The sequence below is a fragment of the Trichechus manatus genome, unplaced genomic scaffold, assembly GCF_000243295.1.
Source record: "Trichechus manatus latirostris isolate Lorelei unplaced genomic scaffold, TriManLat1.0 scaffold00021, whole genome shotgun sequence".
In the NCBI taxonomy this organism is placed as follows: Eukaryota; Metazoa; Chordata; class Mammalia; order Sirenia; family Trichechidae; genus Trichechus; species Trichechus manatus.
This window is the reverse complement of record NW_004443957.1, coordinates 21,750,800-21,769,422: the sequence shown is the minus strand read 5'-3', so window position 1 is coordinate 21,769,422 and position 18,623 is coordinate 21,750,800. Positions and strand designations below refer to the sequence as shown.

General features: G+C 43.0%; 1 protein-coding gene across 1 annotated transcript in view; it reads right to left on the bottom strand.

The window, feature by feature from the left end:
- Nucleotides 1-6,695, bottom strand: part of CUNH1orf21 (chromosome unknown C1orf21 homolog) — a 289,318-nt gene extending 282,623 nt beyond the window's left edge. The window contains exon 1 of the mRNA XM_023728118.1: nucleotides 6,563-6,695. The gene's annotated coding sequence lies outside the window, so the exon portion shown is untranslated. The remainder of the gene's footprint in view (nucleotides 1-6,562) is intronic.
- Between the last annotated feature and the right edge of the window lie 11,928 nt (nucleotides 6,696-18,623).

Here is an 18,623-nt window from a genome sequence, read left to right as displayed (position 1 = left end):
TTACTTTTGTAGTTATTTTAGAGGGAGCAGCAGTGAAAATTGATTATCGCCTCCCTTGGGCCGAGGGAGAAAGATGTGGCAGTCTGCTTCTGTAAAGATTACAGCCTTGGAAACCCTGTGAGATAGTTCTGTTCTGCCCTAATAAATCAAGAGATGGGGCCACCTGAACTTTCCCAGGACTTCTCTGCCATTCCTTGATCCAGGCACATTCTTGGAGAAATCCCAGCATGGAAAACGCTGTTCGCTATGGTTACAGCAGAATGTCAAATGAGACAGGGTACCTAAAAGGACTTTGAAAACCACGAAGCTACACTATAAATACGAGGCATTTTTATTCACAAATTCCCTCAGACAAATAACTTGAAGACCAGAGTTACAATTATGGGGGAAGAAATACTTGTCACATTTGGAAAGTATATATATTCCAAATCAAGATGCTCCTAACTAGAAATTCCTGTAATTTGAGAAGACATCATGCTAGGTATGTTTACTTTCCTGTCAAATATTTTTCAACTTTTAAAAAATCTTACCTGAGGTAAAATATAGGGCTCTTAATAAACTACCACAGATCCATTAAAAATTAAGTCTGCATCTACTGTATTTCCAAGGAGGTTTTGACACATTACAGGTCCTAGCTAATTAGGTTAATTTCATCCAATTCAATCACTCACTGAGTGACTTCCAAGCGCAAGGCAGTGTGCACGCTGCTATGGGGGCTTGCAGACACAAGCACGACAGCCCTGCCTTCACGTAGCTTGGTCAATTAATCTTATGAGCTTCCATTTCAGATTGGGGAAGCTGCATCTCCTTTCGCAAGCGTAGAGAGAAAGTGCTCTTTATATGAATAGACTTTGCTGCTATTGTCGGCCGCCATCGAGTTGGCCCCTGACTGACTCATGGCAACTCCATGCACAACAGGATCAGATGACTGCGATCCAACGGGGTTTCAATGGCTGGTTTTTGGAAGTAGATTGCCAGGCCTTTCTTTCTAGTCCATAGTAGTCTGGAAGCTCAGCTGAAACCTGTTCAGCATCACAGCAACACACAAGCCTCCACAAATGGCTACACATGAGGTAGCCATGGTCTGGGAATCGAACCCAAGCCTCCCACCCAAAAGGTGAGAATGCTACCACTGAACCATTAATGGGAACATAATTTAATAAGAAAGTAAAGGAATGTCTTAATACCTGGTGACTGCAGACACTCCATGTGTTGATGTCTATGGCAAAGGCAGCCTAGCCTAGTTTACGTCCAACCACTCTTGTCATAACTACGTAATCACGGCATGTCATGTTGTTGCTTGTTGCAACTGTAACTTATAAAATTAAACTTCAGAACAGAGATAGTCAAGCTAAATAACTGCCTACTTTAAAAACATGTATGCATATAATTTACATGCCACTTCAGATAAGCTCTTGAATTATGATTCCTTAAAATCACCACTGTCACTATTTTTAAAATAGAGCTCTGTTGTACTTCCTCCTGCACGCAAGCCTTATCCCTGTCATCTCAGTTTTCTCAGCAGTATTTTATACTGATCTATTGCAATCCACGCTTCATGTTTTAATGATAACCTAATTAAGCACAACTTTTACTTCTCCCATGCTATGGGACTTCTAAAATTAAAACTCAAAGAAGGACCATAAAATGGCCAAAAATGCACCTGTTTAATAAAAACATATTAATAAAATAAAAATATCTTCACAGAGTAAAGCTGGGAAAAAAAAGTCATTGAACACTTCTAAAGGAAACATCTGAAAACCCACTATACTGGATTGACTACCAGATTCATAGGGACCCTACAGGACGGAGCAGAATTGCCCCATAGGGTTTCCAAAGAGCAGCTGGTGGATTCAAGCATCTGAGCTGTTAACCACTGCACCACCAGGCCTCCACTGGGTTGAATAGTGTCCCTAAAACTTCCCGTTCGTCCAGAACCTGTGAATATGACCTTATTTGGAAACAGGATCTTTGCAGACTAATTAAATGAGGTCATACTGGATTACGGTGGATTTTAAATCCAGTATGACTGGTATCCTTATAAGAAGAGGGAAATTTGGGCACAAAGACACAGAGATATACAGAGAATGTCATGTGACAGTGAAGGCAGAGATAGGAGTGATGAGTCTACAAGCCAAGGAATGCCAAAGGATTGCTGGCAACCACCAGAAGCTAGTAGGAGGCAAAGAAGGATTCTTCTCTAGGGCCCTCAGGGTAGGCACGGCCCTGCGCACATGTTGATTTCAGACTTCCAGCCTCCAGAACTGTGAGAGAAAAAATTTCCGTTTTTTTAAGCCACCAAGTTTGTGATACTTTGTTACGGCAGTCCTAGGAAACTAATACACCCAGTATGTACACTGTGCTCGGTCCTCACACGTTATTATCTCCCATAAACCCGTCAACCCTGGGAGGGAGGCTCTACTATCTCCATTTCCAAATTAATATTTTTTTTAATTTTAAATTTTTAAATTTTAAATTTTTTTAAAAAGGTATATTTTCATGAAACTTAGACTCAGCCATCCCATATCTCTGAATAAACTGCTATTTACTAGATGTACAACTTAAAAGGTGGTGCAGTGGTTAAAGTGCTTGGCTGAGAACCAAAAGATGGGTGATTCAAACTCACCAGCCGCTCCACGGGAGAAAGACGTGGCAGCCTGCTTCCCTAAAGATTTACAGCCTTGGAAACCGTATGTGGTAGTTAGTTCTACTCTGTCCTATAGGGTCGCTGTGAGTCGGAATCGATGGCAGTGGGTTTGGTTTGGTTTGGTTTAGATGTATAACCTGATTTGCACAGTCAATGTTCCAGAAAAGTTGAGGGCAAATCAACTTTTACATATAAATTATTTTCACATAAGCTTGCATTATATTATCAGACATGCCATACACTCACTTCAGACTGATAATCAACAACGTGCTGCTCAGGGGGCTTGCTGGCGTCCTACAGCCCATTCTCATGTATACACCTACCCCTAACAATTCTGGTAAGCTTTCATTCCACTCTTGCAGAGGTCTAGAAGTTAGCAGTTTAAACTACCTAAACATGCAGCGCCCACACATTGTAGATGTCTGCAAACAGCAGGAGGAGAACTATATGCAATGCAAAGTAATGCCCTCCACTCCCTATATTTGATTCCAACAACCTGGGATCACAGGCAGTGAGGTTTGACCAACTTCTCAACTGGAGTTCTCCTTCCAGAATTACTCTCCCTCCAGAATTACCATCACATTATCTTCTTAGGGCCATCCTTGAAACAGAGCTGGAAGTTTTGAAGACTATAGAACCCCATGACCTATGCACTTAAATGTGTGGGCAGCAGAAGGTGCTTCCTATGTCCAAGTTGTATATTTCCAAGTGAAGGCTTAAGATCCTCTGCAAATGAGCCTCCTGCTTTACGTCCTGCCCTAATCAGAGGTGCCCTGATATTCCCTCTTCCAGCCTGGGGTGTCTGTCTCCTTCTCTGACACAAATATCCAGCAGGAAAAGGGAGCCACTAAGAGCCTGGAGCAAGTCCCTCAGGATGCAGCAGTCAAGCTTTGCCTGGCTGCAAAGTCAAAGCAGTGCCGAGGCACCATCTACCTGGAAATGATACTTATAATGGTGCAAAACACCTTCCTCCTAGGTAGGGTTTTGGAATCAGTTATAGCAAATTGGACCAATTAATGGGCAAGCTCTTGATTTATACCCTGTGCTTCTCCAAGCAGCTCAAACCACTTCAGGCAGTAGCCTATTAATTCTCAGAAATCCATGTTAAATGACAAAGTGAGATGAGAGGGGGTAAGGGATAAATTACAAGCCAAGCAAATAAAATCATCAGTTGTCTCAACTCAGAGTGAAACTGAGTCAGTTCTGAAGAGGAAAGCTAGAACCTAGGATACTTTCAGGGTGAACTTTTTAACACTGGAGGATTTGAGATCTCCTACCAACCAAGGCCATTTTTCTTGGTCCCTTTTCCCAGCAGGGGAAAAACACCCAAAGGGAGATAGTGCTTGACAACAGAAACACCCCGCTCCTCCTCAGGTATCCACCCACCCAAGTGCCAAGTGCACTTTTGTTTATTGCTTTCCCTAGTAGCCCATCCAGGGCTATTCTCTGAATCTGGTTTGCACAGCAGGAAACCTTAGGGGAGATACAATTCAATGCTGCATCTGTGATCTATAAGGTGCTAGTCCCTGCATTGGTTTAATGCAGATAAATACACTCAATTTTCCTATCTCTGGCACTTTCTACTTAAGTTGCAAAACAAAATTAGGTGATCCGGCCCAAATTAATTTTCAAGTCTGATCAACTACATTTCCAAACAGCCAACACAGAACATGTTCCTACAACCCAGCTGTAGGAGTACGAAAAAGCAGAAAAAAAACCCAAATTGAGCATCTTGGTTTTTAAGACCCTCCAAAAATAACATCTTCCCTCAAACACAGCTGAAGTAACTCAGGATTACTCTGCTCATATGTGTTTTTTTTTTTTTTCCCCCTACTTTAGCACATCCCAATTGTACCAAACTGAAAGATTATTCTCATTAGGTGAGTTGCATCCACCCTCTTCAATATCGGTCTGTATAACATACTTGTCACTTCCCCAAATTGTTCATACTTCTCCTAAAAAAAAAAAAGTACTACATGGAATCTATGGTGTGTCAGCCCCACCTCGAGCCGGAGTCAGAGTATGTGTGTGTCTTTACTGAGGTTCTGGGTGTATCACTTTCAGAGTTGTTCCAATAGCTGAACTTATGGAGGTTTTTCAGCCACGTACTACATAAGCACTGTCTATTTTAAAACAATTTTCCTTAGCCACATGCAATGGGAAGATACCTCATAGGCTGTCAACTTTCTATTCGAAACAAATCACTCTCAAACCGTGCTTGTCATCTCTCAGGATTAGTGGGTGTTTATGTGTGTGTATTTATATCTTTGGCCAAGCAACGCTTGGAGCAAAGCAAGCTATCCCCAAATTTTACCAACATGCCTGATCCAATTCAGAGCTTTAGAAGAGGAATGAATGGGAGACGAGAGCCCTTAAGTCCAGGGGCTTCTCTCACTCAAACAGTAAGTGAAAAAAGAAAAAAAAAAAAAAATTCCTCTGTATAGAGGGAGGGGGCAGGGTGGATGATAGGGGAAGGGCATTAACCAGCAGACCAAAGGCAGCCGCGGTGGCGGCACTTCGCGAACTGCCTGCAGAGGGGAGTAAAATCTATTCCGTGTACAATAATTAAGCACCCTCGGGCTGCCTCGCGTGGGCACGAATAATAAATACACTGAGGTGGGCAAACGAATGCACCAAAACAAGCCACCCCGAAAAGGTCAAAACTTCAGAAATCCCGGGGATCACACCGCCCACACAAACACATCCATCAGTCAACGCGGGAGAAGGGACTTGGAGACTTAGCAAAGGATTCTGAATTTTGTTTTTTCTTTCAAGCTCCGGCTTGCAAAGTACGGTGGCTACATGCAAAGCTAGAGAGGAGCAGGAAGGCTGAGGGCGGCGGGGAGTGCGGGTGGGAAGGGAGGGGTGTCTAACACCAGCTACCCAGGCCTCAATGTGACGAAAGTCGTCAGCAGCCCCAACCGCATTCTAGTCCCTCCGCCCCGGCAAGCAGACGCCCCCTGCAGCTCCCCCCACCCCAGCTTCCGTCCTTGCAGCAGCTTCAACCAGCCCCGCACCAGCAGCAGCCCCAGCTCGGGCCCCGCGCCGCCAGCGCCACGACCGCGGCTTCCATCCCTTCCGCGCGGCGGACACCCCGCAGGCCTCCCTCCCTGCCAACCCGGGGGTGCCCAGAGAGCAGAACCGAGCGGGCTGCGCCGCCAACTCCCCCCGCCCCAGGGCTGGCGATGGGCTCTCGCTTACCTCGGGCGCTCGCAGGGGGGCTGAAGGTTGCAAGCCTCCCGCCCCCCGCCCCTTTCCTCCTCGCCTTTTTTTCTTCCTCCCTCCTTCTCTTCTTCTTCCTTCCCACAGTGTGTCCGGGGCTCCCCCTCCTCCCTGCTGCTTGGAGTACAAGCCGAAAACACCGAAGCCGGGCCCGCGTGCGTGCGTGCGGGAGGCGGAGGCGCGCGGCCAGCTCTCCAGTAACTGAGCGCGGCGCGCGGCTCCCAACTAAAGTGTGAAAGAAGCGGCGGTCGCAGCGGCCGCGACACGGAACGTCCCCCCCGGGAGTGGGCAGGGAGAGAGCGGGAGCGGGCGGGGAGCGAGCGAGGGTGGGGACCGGGAAGAGGGGAAGAAGGGAGGGGACCTCCTCGCCCAGTCACTCACTCGAGGGGCGGGGGCAGCCAGACACTCCCCCACCGCCGGTCCCTCCCCGCGGCGGGCTCCCGCGCGCGTCCCGCTTCCCTCCCCCGGGGAGGGGCCTGCAGTGGCTGCGAGAGCTACGCGCACCCCGGAGGAAGGCGTGCGGGCTCGGCAGCTGCCGGGGCTGCAGGAAGGGAAGGGAGGCGAAGGCGATTGTATGTGTGTGGGTGGGTGTGCGCGCGCTCGCGAGGGTGCGCACCCCGCGCGGGCGGGTGGACGGGAGAGGAGACCCCGGCGGGAAGACTGCGTCCCGTCCGACCTTCCCGCGCCTGTCACCTGTGAGTTGCCATGGGAGCGGCCTGATGCGCCGCGGCGTGGGGCATAGGCTCGGGAAGCCAGGCGGGTCAAGCTCTGCGGGAGACCCGGGCCAGCCTCTGGGTCCTGCCGCGGGGCTGCGTCTGCCGGGAGTGAACAGAGAGAAGGCCTGGCATCCTCGGCCCGCCGCGCGGCCCCTCCCCTCCCAAACCGAGCTGGACCGGCGGGCGCAGCCCAGCGGCCCTGGGCCGCGCCGACAATCCGCTTCCGCCCTGCCCGACAGCCGCTGCGCTGCAAAGATGAATGAAACATCGCTGACTCGGCCGAGGCAACCGTAAAGAGACGGGTGCGCCGCCGGCCTTGCACCCTGCGCTTCCCTTTCCCCTCTTCCTTGCCTCCTAAGACCTAAAGCCGAGGCCGCCTCTGCTGGTCGCGTCCGGGATGGTTGGGCGTCCAGGAGATCGCCGTCCACCACTTTATATCTCCACTACTTTATGGACCCTCACAGGAGGTCAAGCAATTTCCCACTCTCTGAGAGAGGATACTTTTCTCTTCTTCCCAGTTATATTGAGTGTTTCATGTGCGCACTGAATTGATCTTTCTACATTGATAGCGTTTGCATGTTTATTGTGCGGCTTCCCCGCGCTTCGCTGCTCCTTCGATGCCCTGGAAACGGAGGAATGTCAGGCCCTCGGTGAGGACTCCGGAGAAGACAATAGGGCAAAAGATCCTCCCCCAGGCCTTGGGGATTGCACACAAACCCAGTCATTTCCTAGTTTCGGTCAAGATGAAGTTGGAAAATGAAAAAGGACACATCAGAGCTGTGACAGTGATGAGGCAATTGAAAAGCAAATTCATAGTTTAATGAAATGAGTTAGTAATCACCCATTACTGAGTGGGAAATCAGCTTTTTGAAGAAATGGTTTTCCAGTTTTCTCCCTTTTTCAACTTAAAAGACTAGTATCACATTTTTCTTCAAGCTCACTTTTATTACATTAAGAAATTATCTGTATTTTAGTTCGTTTCTGTCTTTGGAACCCAAACACTACACAGCTTCATGGAGGAGCGTGGTTAAGAAGGGAGGGAAGACAAATTGGGATTCCAGTCAGGTGCTGTCAGCCACCTTCTCTGTTACCTTAGGCCACTTGTTTGATTTCTTTTAACCTTCCATTCCTTATCTGTGAAATGGGATTGGTAGTGATGTGCCTGCTTTATAGGCTTCTTGTGAAAGTAAAAGGAAAATAAAATGAGATGACAATGCATGTAGAACACTTTGCCTAGTGTCTGGCACATGATAAGAACTCAATAGATGTGAGCTATTATTTCAGAAATGTATTTTAACTCAAAATTTGGTAAACTTTCTTTTTCCTTCTCTGCATTCGTTCTTAAAGTCAGGGAAAAAACAACAGCCCACAGCTGCTGGGTTCATCCAAACGCAGTCAACCTTTCGGGTTTTTAGGCCATGCCTGAAACCTATGGTAAAATGAGAGAAATATAACTAAGGGGTGTGTGTGTGTGTGTGTGTCTACATATCTGGATTTATATAAAAGAATCCTTGAGAACAACAAGCTTTGTCCTTCCCCGCCTTTCTCCTTCCCTCATCTACATAGACCACCCTGAATAGACCAAGCTCTACAAATGCTGATTTGTGTTGTATTCTCTCTCTTCAGGGCTGAGAACAGCACTTGGCATTGTAAGTATCTTGAAGGCTGGAACTATAGGTCGCCTTTGACCTGGTATCCTCCGAACTAACAGAAGGCCCCAGAGCAAGCACTTCATACATGCCTAGATGAAAGAACATCAATACTATGAACTTTTAAAGCTAATTTTTAATTATTATAAATGGTACATGTAGAAGTTTAGACAATTCAGCTAAATATGAAGAAAATAAAAATCATCATAATCCCATCATGAAGACAGAAGCACTTATTAAGTGCTTTTCCCTCCATTCATTTCATCATTATTCAATCAAAAACATTTTTTTAAATAATATTTTATTGTGTTTTCAGTGGAGGTTTACACAGCAGGTTTACAATTTCTATACAAATTGTTCAGTGACATTGGTCACATTCCTTACAATATGTGGACATTCTCAATATTTCCGTTCTGGTTGTTCCATTTCCATTAATCTAGTTTCCCTGTCCCCTTACATTCTTATCTTTGTTTTAAAGTAATTGTTGGCCATTTGGTCTCATATAAATAATTATTTAAATGAACACAGTACTCACGGGTGATATTCTTCATTTTGGGAGTCAATCTGTTATTTAGTTAAAAGGTGACCTCAGGCTAGTTTTGGTTCAAGGTTTCAAGAGTATCTCAGGGCAATAGCCTTGGCGAGTGCTCCAGTCTCAACAGGTCCAGTAAATCTGGTTTGTTTGTATTTTTTAGGAATTTAAGGCTCTATTCCACATTTTACCCCATTCTATCAGGCCAGTCTATTGTGGCCCTGATCAGAACAGTCGGTAGTGGTAGCCGGACACCATCTAGTTCTTCTGATCTCAGGGTAGATGAGGCTGTGGTTCATGTAGACTACTAGTCCTGTAGACTAGCTTCTTTGAGTCTTTGGTTACCTTCTTTCTCTTTTCCGCTGGATGAGTAGAGACCAATAGATGGCCGAATCAGCAAACATTATTAAGTGCCTAATTACAGACCTGACAATTTACCAGGGCTGAGAACAGGTCATATGCTGTTAGTAAGTATTGTTTGTTTCTCAGTAGAAACTACTCCTTAGAAGTAACACTTTATATAGTGGCAGAGGTCTCAGAATAGCCTACAAAATCCCATGAAAATAATCCTGTAATTAAATGACAGTGCTGACCAGAAGCAATCCAGGTTTTGTAGGGCTTGAAGCTCTTATAATTTGAGGAGTTGCCTTTAAGAAAAAGAAGACAAAATTACAAAAACTCCTCCTAAGGGCTCATGTAAACAAGGGGCTAAGAAGGAGCCTGGGTGGTTCAAGCAGTTGGTGATCCGCTGCTAATCTAAAGGTTGGCGATTCAAACCCACCCAGCGTCTTTATTTTTATAAGACCTGGCAAACTGCTTTTATGAAGATTATAGCCAAGAAAACCCTATGGAGCAGTTTTACTCTGTAACACATGAGGTCACTATGAGTCAGCATCCACTCTACCGCAATGGTTTTGCTTCTTAGTAAACCCTCTTTGATGTTAGTATTTCTGTAGAACTCTACTGGTTCCTCATTTCACCTAGGATGCCTTTGACACATCTCCTTCCCTTTCCCCACCAAATTTAGAAGAGATAGGAGCAGGGACTCAAACACACAGTTTCTTCTCCCTGGTCATAGTAGGGCAGTGGGACTATCACGACTTCCAGAACCAGCAGAGGAGAGGGTGGAAGGAGCACAGCCTGAGGAGGGGGGGGGCAGACTGGATGGAACCTGAGGTGGTCTCTATTCACCACCAACCATGCCACAGGAGTTGCTGGCAAATCCATTTTGTCAGCATAAGCTAAATCTACTAGACATGTAATCTTGGAATAATCTCTCTAGCTATTCATAGTTATTAAGATGACTATATGGGGCAGTTCTACTCTCTTCTGTAGGGTTGCTATGAGCCAGTATGGACTCACCAGCAATGGGGTATATGCACACTTAACATAAAAAGAATGATAAACATTTTTTTTTCCAGTATGAAGTAATAAAAAAATCACCTCTTTGCCCCCTTAGTACCACCAGGATTTCTGAATTCCATATCTTCAAACACTCTAAATATGATTTTCAAAACTTGATATTATTTTTTTGCCCAGAAAAGTTAAATTTTAATCTTCAAAAGCACCACTACCATAATAAATTATCTTTTATTCCTAATACTATAGCTTATAAATACTTGGTTCTATAGGATCATTCATAACATATGAATTTGAGTTTTTTATTTCTTACTTTTCTTTTAAGTATAGCTTGCCTTTACCACTGACTATAGAAAGAGAGGAGCCTTGGGGGCAGAGTGATTAAAAGTGCTCAGCCGCTAACCAAAAGGACAGCAGTTTGAATCCACCAGCCAGTCCGCAGGAGAAGCATGTGGCAGTCTGCTTCCATAAAGATTTACAGCCGTGGAAACCCTATGGGCAGTTCTACTCTGTCCTACAGGGTCGCTATGAGTCGGATGGACTCGGCAGCTGGGTTTGGTTTTTTGTTTGTTTATAGAAAGAAAACCAAGGAAAATGCAAGTTGATTGGGAAAGAAAAAAAAAAAAAGACAGTAGAAGCAATATACTCTTCTCCCATAATTTCTCTAAATCGAAAAGAATTAAATTGAATGAGTTTTTTTCTAAAAAAGAGGTTTTCTAATCAAGTTAATTTTTCCAAGTAATCAGGTTTAGAGTATCTTTGGCAGGATTATTCACAAATAAGTGCTCCTAACATAAGCACTACTCTGAAATGTGTTTTCTTCACATTTGCTCCGTGCAGTAACACCTAATATTGATTAAGTTGTCTGCTATGTGTCAAGCATAGGATTATGTCATTAATAATGCTTAGGAACTAACTCACCTCATCTCCCTAGCAACACAAGCAGGTACATCCTAACATTATCATCATTCTTGTGCACGTGTGGAAATGGAGGCAGAGAAGTGAAGTAATTACTACAAGGCCAAATGGTAGAGCCAAGATTCATCCTCACTAGTTAGGTCCCAGAGTCCACAATCTTAACCATTTCTCTTCAATCTCCTCTGTTTGTCTGCTTCAATTTTACATATTCTTCAAAGCCAGGCTCAAACCCTAGTTCCTCAATGGAGGCCTATCTCAGCAACCCCAGCTTTTTGAGTTTCTGAACTTGTGGAGTATCCATAGTCCTCCTCACTTCCTGGAGTTTTATGTTCTTACAGTATTGAGAATCCTTTCACGTCTTATATGCTAACTCTACCAACAGGATCATGAGTTAGAATTGTCTCCATGAACAACTGACCCCTTTGCCATGAGATCAGAAGAACTAGATGGCACCAGTTTAAGATTATTGAACATTTTGATCAAAGAGTCTATAGAAGAATCTTGATCAAAAGGGGTGAAATGTGGAAAAGAAATTTAAATTCTCATGGAATCCAGTCTTTGAGTCATTGAGGCTGGATGAACCCTGAAACTATTGCCCTGAGATAATTTTTAAACCTTGAATCTTTTACCAAAAATATCCCCTGAAGTATTCTTTAAACCAAACAATAGTTTAGCTTAATTAGTAATGAAGGTCTGCCTTAAGCATTGTGTTTTAAAGAACTATCTATACGGGGGGAGCCCTGATGACGAAGTGGTTAAGCGCTTGGCTGCTAACCAAAAGATAAGCAGTTTGAATTCACCAGCCGCTCCTTGGAAACCCTATGGGGCAGTTCTACTCTGTCCTGTAGGGTCACTATGAGTTGGAATCAACTCAATGGCAACCGGTTTGTTTGGTTTTTTGTCAAATTAACAACAGCAACTTGAAAGGTTACATAGCAAACTTAGGGAGAAGTAAGTTTATGTGAATGGGAAAGGAAGAGTTTGGAAAAGGAGGGTGAGAATGGTTGCACAACTTGAAGAATGTAACCAATGTCACTGAATTGTACATGTAGAAATTGTTGAACTGCTGTATGTTTTGCTATGTATATTTTCAACAGTAAAATAAATTACTAAAAAAAAAAAAGATCAGTAGGTAGAGGTTGGAGACTGGATAGCATGTGTATGTGTGTCTGTTTAAATCTTTGGGGGCGGGAGGCTGGGGACGCAGAAAGCACCTAATAAGCACTTGTGGGCTGAGGTTTGCTTATGTATTTTACTTATGATAGTTAAGTCTAGTAACACCACACAGCTCCTTCTGAATGGTCGTTCAGGTCTAAATCAGAGTGGATAGTTAAAGTCAGCGTTAGCGGTTTGCTAAAAATTCTAATTGGTCTCTCAATGATGTGTGAATTACTTTGAGTAATCTGCTTTTCTAGGTTTGAAAACTATGGTTCTTACTTGTATCTTCTTCTTGGTTGGGCTTCTCTTTAGGGTATATATTTTCTTTAATGTCATTTTCAAAAGTTGGATAGTTAGACGAAAAATGGAACGCAGTCACATGAAGCAAGGCGTGAAAATAACCCATAACCAAGGAGTGGGGCTCACTCAGCCACAGATAAAAGGGAAGACTGAAGATGAGGGAGGGGAACTCCAGACACCCATGAGGGGCAAGCTAAGTCTCTCATGATGTCTGCTTTCTCCTCTTTATGTCTTGGCCTGTGCTTTGCACAGATATTAGAAAATAGCTTTCTGGTATGGAGTCCTATTTTCCCAGGTCACACAACAGCTCCACCAGTGTGTGTATAACAGAGGAATTCCCAGAATCTCGTCATCTGATTCTTACAGAGATCTGCTTAGTGTCCTGCTCATAGCTTATATGTGTAAATAGTATTGTTATTTCACAAGTTAGTCTTGTGTCTCCAGCTGATGGTAATCTCTTTGAGAACAGGAGACTTTGTCGTTTCTACAGGGCCCAGGCCTAAGAACAAGGCCTCAATGCATCATTAGGGGTTGATGGACCAACCAGTTAAGTTGCTATGTGGACACTTCTTAAACCAAGCTATCTGCTTTGGAGTTGACTTCAACTCCTGGCAACCTTATAGCTATGTGTGTCAGAGGAGAACTGTGCTTATAGGGTTTTCAGTGGTTGATTTCCAGAAGTAGATTGCCAGACCTTTCTTCCAAGGCACCTCTGATGAACTCTAGCCTCCAACCTTTCGTTTATTTATTTATTTATTTAATTTTTTTATTATGCATTAGGTGAAAGTTTACAGAGCAAAGTAGTTTCCCATTCAATAGTTTGTTCATAAAGTGTTCCATGACATTGGTTTTATTCCCCACAGTGTACGAGCACTCCCTGCATTTCAGTGCTAGGTTCCTCGTTTTCTTTCATCCTGAATTGCTACCCCTTCCTGCCTTCTCATCTTTGCCCTTGTGCAAATGTTGCCCTATGATTGATTGGTCTGTGGAGCACGTTCCTCTTGGGTGTTATTGTTTATTTTATGGGCCTGTCTATGGTTTAACTGAAGGGTGATCTCCAGGAATGGCTTCAGTTCCAGTTCAGAAGGGTGTCTTAGGGCCATAGTCTCGGGGGTTGCTCTAGTCTCTGTCAGAGAAATAAGTCTGGTTTTCCTTGTGAATTTGAGTTTTCGTTCTGCAATTTTTCTCCTGCTCTGTCCTGGACAGCCAACCTTTCATGTAGCAGCTGAGCATGTTAACCATTTGCACCACCCAGGGCTCCTCTTAGTGGTGATGGAAAGCAAATATCCACTTCTAAGCTTTCAGCAACTCTGATGTAGTCAGATGAATGTGGCTAAAGGAAAGGGAAAGGTTTTGAGAGAGACAGGAAGCAGAAACAAACAAACAAAAAAAACCATTTTTATATCTGTCTCAGCTTTACCTCTTTGAAAATGCCTTCTCCTTCCCCTAATCCCTTCCAGAAAATGTTACATTATTGAGAAGGTAAACATAAGGAATAAAGTTACAGCTCCATTCACCATAGAATTCTTAAGCAAGAACTTCCTAAAACCACTAATAAGTCATTAGCACTGATTATGATACATTTAAGAAAAGTTGTACTGGTTCTGATGTTATAGACTGATTTCAGATACAATTATTAATAATTAAATTATTTTAAGAGACAATGGAACATATTGCTACCATAGAGATATAAGCAAACTACTGTATTCAGATTGTGTCCTAAAAAGTGGGGAAGGAGAAGTTGAAAAATTCTAGAAGAAGAGTTTCTAACAGTTTTTGACTATTAGCATATATCAGGTAGTTTTCTAAACTCGCCTGCATATTTAAACTGATTTAAGCCTCCCAACAATGCTATGAAGATGCTGTTATTATTATCTCCCTTGTACAGATGTGGAATCTGAGGAATACTGAAATTAAGTAATTAGGTCAAGGTCAAGGTTATACAGTTAGTAAGTGACAGAGTTGGAATTTGATGCTAGTCTGGGTGCTTAACTACTACCCCATACTGATGGTGGCTATCAGAGCTTTGTAACTCTGGGAGGTTGGAATTAGAAAAGAACAACCTTCTCTTCTGGGAGTCCCCTGAATGATAGGTATCCTTGGTATACTTCCTACCTTCTCAGTTCCCCCATACGGTCTTTATAACCCATGAGGGGCCAAGATGAGGAAAAGAGAATTAGTACTGTCAGAGCATGACACCGGCTGGCTAATCAAAGCTTCCTGTTGGTTCTCCTAGCCACGGGACCATTAACCAAGGTAGGAGATTACAGAGCAAAAGGTGGCTAGAAGACTTGGAACAAGATAGCATTTCCGTTCTTCAGCACTCTGTTTAATTAAATCAGTCCTTGGTCCAAAATAACTGTCAATGAAGAACAGCTTTGACTTTTTCAAAATGCCAAGTATCAATGGAAGGTAAGCATTAGAGCAAACATTTCAAATGCTTTCACCAATTCGAAATGGTGGTTTTCTTAATTTCCTCCTCTCCTCCTTATTTAATTTTGCAACCCCCAGTCCAGGCCTTCAGGACTTCAGGATCTCCTGACTTCAGGATCTCCTGCCACACATCATCCTTCTTGTTGTTAGAGTCCTTTCTGCGAAACACAGATCTCAGGTTCCAGCTTAAAAGGCTTGGCTCCAGCTCTTTGATTAGTACAGAAGGAAGTCTAAACCTCTATGTTGCCCACACAAAACCTTCTATAAATTGACCTCTGCCTACCTTTTCAGACTGATCTCCCATTCCAAACCCCAAATGAATGGATAGCCCAGCCACCTGGCTGATTGGCTGGTCCCCCATCCATATTCTGCTACTTTCTACCCTGTGCCTTTACGTGTTATTCTCTCTGCATAGACTACTCATCCTCAACACATTTCAAGATCCTTCCTCTCAGTCAGTCCCGCCCTTTCCCTGCCACTCACTAGCACTGTGCCTTGGGAAAGCCCTCTTGACCTCTCTGAGCCTTGGCTTCTTCATCTGTAACAATGGGGCCATGATACCTATAATGAGAATCAGAAATAAAGAGTTTGTTCTCTGCACATTTACAGGGCAGATATGAATGCATTATAAATGGCCATTATTATATTATCACTTGTTCTTTGTGGTCCTGCTTAAACGCTATCTCTTCCAAGAAGTTTCCCAAACACCTCCTCATCAGGACCAAGCTCTTCCTCCCCCATCTCCTTTTGAAGTTCTGAATTTTTTTTTAAACCTTTCAGATTTGCTTTATTTGTTGTACTAGTTAACTTATTCTAATACAAACAAAAAAAAAAAAAAAAAAACATTGCCATCAAGTCGATTCCAACTCATAGCAACCTTATAGGACAGAGTAGAATGGCCCCATAGGGTTTCCAATGCTGTAATCTTTATGAAAGCTGACTGCCACATCTTTCTCCCGTAGATTCAAACCACCGATCTTTCAGTTAGCAGCCGGGTGCTTAACTACTAGACTACCAGGAAGTATATTCTTTAAATTGTACAATTCAGTGGTTTTTGGTATATTGACATTCTGTGCAACCATCAGCACTATCTAGTTCCAAAACATTTTCATCACCCACCCCACTCCCCCCTAAAAATTTTGTACTCACTAAATCACTCCTCGCTTACTCCTCCCCTCCAACTCACAAATAGAAGAGGGGAGATGAAGGATGAAGTCAGGGAGATGTGAATGTGACTGGTTTTTAGCCTGCTGTTAAACTATAGCTGATGTGGAGAGAAAGTGAAAGTGAGCTGTGAAAGTTTAGACTTGAAATACCTATGTTTTCTTCATCTGGTAATTTAAATGCAGTTAGTAAACCTAGGTAAAAATTTTCTGATAGTTTATTTCTTTGTTCTTCCATCTCTAAAGACAGTAGGGAATCCAGAAAATTACTAGCTTGAAAATTCTATGATTATTTTTCATTTACAAACATTAAAATACCACACACACACATACACAGAGTTAATTTGCAGAGATGAGAGAAATGACATCAGTTTGGCTACTAAATTTTTAGTTTGCCCTTTAGTTAGACACAGAATTTGGTGCCATATCTTTCGTCCTCTTTCATTGGGGATTAGTTTGGAGATCTCTAAATGCTCAGGTTAGAAACTGACCAAATTTGATTTCTTAATGGTTACTTCAGCCTCCGCAAGAAACAAACGAGAAGGACTTATATTTAGAGGAAAGACATACATACCAGGAATTGAGAAGGTATCAGCTATAATCCCAGTCCTTTGACCCCAAGGATTTCCTCTACTCTTGAGTGAAGTACTTAACAGACCTCTACTGGGCTTTTTACAGTGTGCCTGTACAGCTATATGCCCTGATCTAATTAAAAATTCCTCTGTTGCTTCTAGCAATATATTTTGCAACTTGTTCAAATTACCAAACTTGTAGTGTTTAAAAAGCAAAAAGTAAAATTTTGGACTCGCATTTTATGAGGAACTAAATGTCACAGTTAACAATGAAAATAAGCAGGTATATGGTATGTCTGAAAATATCTGTTGTTTACTATTATATTGAAATTGTAAAAAATGTATTTTATCTTACTTTCCTGGCACCTTTACTTTTGATATGTTAAAAGGTATTAAGTTATGCAAAAGCAAGGCCAAGAAGAGAAAAATAATAAAATGACTTGGCTCAATGTTCAAATTTGTTATTATTCAAGTGTACCTAAGTTATATTTAATAATGCTATTCAGCTATTAAAAATGCCCTGTTACTTCTACCAACTGATTCTCTTTTATTATAAATTTTTCTGGATTACTTGAGTAGTTTCAATATTGGAGTATTATTTAAAAATAAAAACATGTTACTTTTCAATGAGAAAAAATATTAAAATGGAAAAAATAATTTTCAAATAATAATGGTGATAGGAGCCCAGGCAGGGTTTCACCACCCACCCATACCATTCAAGGTCCACTTTAAATGAGATAAAACAATGAGGGGAAATCTGTAACCATCCAAGAAACTCAGTTGAGGTGCTACCACATTCCAAAAGCTCTAAAGAATGTTTATTAGATATCCTTTTCTGAGCAAAAGGAGGCTCATTTGAAAGAAAGGAAGAGGGATCCTCAATTCTCTAAATGTATAAGAAAGACTAGAGGAGAAAGAGATCTGCAGGGGAATCTCCCTATAACCTTCCCCCCATCAAGTTGATTGAGACTCACAGTGACCCCAAGTGACCGAGTAGAACTGCACCCAGAGGGTTTATGGAAGCAGATCGCCAGGTCTTTCCCCTGCTGGGTGGGTTCAGACTGTAGATCCCACTGCAGTGCTGCTCATACCCAGCTCCTGGGGGAATGTTAGAGAGAAGGCCTGGCCCAGCTGTGAGCTACCTCACAAGCACAGCTTCTCAGTGGAGGGCTCCTACTCTATGAAGCTGCCTGCCTTAGAGATTCGCGTTAGAATTCCATGCTTGCCTCCTCAGGCTACTGATCTGGAGCCTGTGTCCCTTCCTCCAGCCCTGAAGGATATAAATCTGTTGCTGGTGAGTTGATTCTGACTCATAGCGACCCTATAGGACAGAGTAGAATTGCCCCGTAGGGTTTCCAAAGCTGTAATCTTTACAGAAACAGACTACCACATTTTCCTCCCCTGGAGCAGCTAGTGGGTTTGAACCACCTACCTTTCAGTTAGCAGCCAAGAGCTTAACTACTGTGCCACCAGGGCTCCTGCTGAAGGATATACATGGTATGTTAGTTAGGCCTTTCAGAAGAACCAAGAAAAGTCATTGTAATACTCTCTGAAGCATCATGGCAAGCTGAGTCCTTTTGTGAAAATTCGAGAACAAGAAGCCCAGAATGACCAGGCTTCGTGGACATCAATACAAGGCACATCAACAGCCACAACCCAACACTGATCTGATTCCATATATCCCACCTGTCCATCCCACTGTAATGAATGCTAGAGAATGAGAATGATATTATTGGTGGAGACATCAAGTACATTCTAGTTTATAAAAATGTACACCATTCTTAGCTTAAATATTTTATAAGTAGTAAAGATTTACTTTGCAACACACCTCACATATTCCTCAAAGTGGAAAAACGTACAGGCCACATTCTCTGATGACAATGCAATAAAACTGGAAATAAATAACAAAGGGATTTTACAAACTCATAGAAAATTTTAGAACACTCTCCTTGTG